Source organism: Pteronotus mesoamericanus, unplaced genomic scaffold (assembly GCF_021234165.1).
Source record: "Pteronotus mesoamericanus isolate MK-2021 breed Mesoamerican mustached bat unplaced genomic scaffold, CSHL_Meso_final scaffold_85, whole genome shotgun sequence".
NCBI classification, from domain to species: Eukaryota; Metazoa; Chordata; class Mammalia; order Chiroptera; family Mormoopidae; genus Pteronotus; species Pteronotus mesoamericanus.
Genome location: NW_026555329.1, coordinates 38,715,235 through 38,718,085, shown reverse-complemented (window position 1 = coordinate 38,718,085; position 2,851 = coordinate 38,715,235). Strand labels below are relative to the sequence as shown.

Below are 2,851 nucleotides of genomic sequence, written 5' to 3'. Positions count from 1 at the left end.
GGTGACTTTGACAAAACAGTTTTAGTAGCGTTGTTAGGCAAAGGTCTGATTGAAGTGGGTATAAGAGTGAGTGGGGTCCTGACTTGGCATCTCTAAACCTAGATAGTTCAGAGAGCACACAAAGTAGCCAGGAAGCTTGAGATGAAGCTGAGCTCCTCCTTCCTGGACCTCAGGGCAGGCAGGATCAGCAGGCAGGCTAGCCAGTGAAGAGGGATGTGGTGGGCCTTGGCTGGACAACAAAGCTGGGAATCTGGGAGCACACTAAAGACCGTTGGGCAGTGTGGCCCCTGAATTCTGCACTTCATTGAATGAACTCTAATTTCTTCCTTGGGACAGATTCCAGAAGAGCCAGGTGTGATAAATTGAAGAACCCTAGTTGCTCCAGGGCTTTTGCCAGAAACTGAAGTCTATTTCCTGATCCTTGGGCCACACTCTGGAAAAGCCTTTGGGAAGTCTCCCTACCTCAAGTTCATCTTGCCAAAATGGAAGAGAGCCTAGGGCCAGGCAGACTGGTTCAATAATTGGACAAGGAGAGCTACAGTTAAGATCTATGACCAGGAACTGTTTTCATCTAACAATAAAGTTTTTGATCTATCAGGAAGCTTTAAAAAAAAAAAAAGAGTGAATGGGTGTTGTATGAAAGGAGAGAAAGTCAGCACTCCCCTCTACAAGGTGGAAGGGGCTCTTGGGCCTGACAACAAACATGTGGTATATGGTTAAGACATTGATACTTACTTTGTGGTATATAATCATATTTTTATGCTAAGTGAAATGAGTCAGAGAAAAACAAATACCATATAGTTTTACTTATATTTGGAATCTAAAAATAAAAACAAATAAACCAACAAACAAAGAAAAAAAAAACATACTTAAGAATCAGAGACCAAAGAGGTGGTTGCAGAGGGCTTAAGGATGGGGGATGGGTGAAAAAGATGAAAGGGAATATAGGCAATAATATTGTGATAAGTTTGCATGGTGACAGATGATTGCTAGAGTTAATGAGGTGATCACATTGTAAGGCATTTAAATGTCAAATCACATTGTACACTTGAAAATAATATAATATTGAATATCAACTACTCATAAATTGAAAAAATGATGAAAGAAAAAAATTAGAAATATCAAGTAGAAACAACATTTAATAAAATTTTATATTAAAAAAATGGGGTTGAGCATTAGTTGAAGGAGGATCTTGGGTCAAGAGAGAATGGATTTTAAAAAACAGAATGATAGTTTCTTTGTAGGCTAATGCAAAAGTTCCAATAAAGAAGAAAAATTGGTGCTACTAGAGAGGTAATATCTGTTGAAGTGTTGCCCTAGAATAGGTTAATGGGAATGGGATCTAGTTTATAGATGGTAGTTGGCATTTGCTAGAATTTTATATCCTCTTGATGGAGTCATCCGTTTATCATTATAAAACATTAATTTTATTTCTGGTGATTTTCCTTGATCTGAAATCTACTTTCTTTAGGTTATTTAGCTACTCCACTTTTCTTTGAATTAATGTTAGCATATATCATTTTCTATCCTTTTACAGTTAGACTCTAAAGGCCATTATACTTAAAGTGTGTTTCTTATAGATAGCATAAAGTTGAATCTTACTTTCTTATCTAATATGACAACCTCTGCCTTTTAATTGGACTGTGTAGAATATTTACAATTAATGTAATTATCAATATAATTGAGTATAAATATACCATCTTGCAATTTTTTTCTACTTGTCACATATATTCTTTCCCCTTCTTTTTTTGGATTAAGTAGTTTGTTTGTTTGTTTGTTTGTTTATTAAATCCACGCTCAAGGGCTTGGTAATTGATTTTAGAGGGAAGGGAGGGAGAAAGAGAGGAAGAAAAACATTATTCAGTTACTTCTTGCATGTGCCCTAACTGGGGACTAAACCACAATCCAGACAGGTGCCCTGACCAGGAATTGAACCCACAAACTTCAGTTTATGGGATGGTGTTCCATTGGTTTATCTCTTTTGAGTCACCTCGCTATGCCTTCAAATATAGTTCTTTGCATTATCAAAGTCTACCTTGAAATATATATTATTTCACATATATGGTTAAGAACTTTACAAAAGTATACATTTACTTCCTTCTCATCCTTTGTGCAATTGTCATATACTTTACTTCTACATATGTATAAACTTCTCAATATATTGTCATTATTTTTACTTTAAACAATTATTCTTTCAGGATATTTTTTTAATGAGAAAAATTCCCCTACATTTGTTTATATACTTATTTTTGTTGCTCATTACTCCTGTGCAGGTCCAAATTTCCCGTCTGGTGTTATTTTTCTCCTACCTGTAGAACTTTGTTTACCATTTCTTATAGCACAAATCTGCTGGAAATGAGTTGTCTTAATTCTTTCCTGAAAGTGTCTTTGTTTTGCTTTAATGAAAAACAATATATTGAGGTATAATTATCTTGCAATAAACTGCACAAATTTAAAGTACAATTTGAGAGTTCTAGTCAAGATGGCAGAGTAGGAAAATGCTGTGTTTGCCTCCTCCCATCACCACAGCAAAATTACAACTAAATTATAGAATAACCTACTTGGAGAACCATCCGAAGGGTAGGTGAACAGGTGTCCTATAATTAAAAATATAAAGATGCCATGTTGAGACTTGTAGAAGGGGAAGAGATGTGAAACAGGTTGGCCACACACCTACATGTGGTGGTCGAAAATTAGGAAAAATATTTAAGCTTCAGAGTTCTCCACTGAGGAGTAAGTGGTCCCAGCCCAAACCAGGGTCTCCAGCCAGGGGCACCAGTATCAGAAAGAAGAGCTCCCACAAGATATGGCTGTGAAAATCAGTAAGGATTCCATCTGACTGGGTGGGTTA

General features: G+C 36.3%; 1 non-coding gene across 1 annotated transcript; it reads left to right on the top strand.

The window, feature by feature from the left end:
* Positions 1-629: 629 nt before the first annotated feature.
* LOC129063585 (U6atac minor spliceosomal RNA) lies at positions 630-761 on the top strand. The gene has a single exon (XR_008528371.1). It is a non-coding gene; the product is annotated as a U6atac minor spliceosomal RNA (small nuclear RNA).
* Positions 762-2,851: the final 2,090 nt, after the last annotated feature.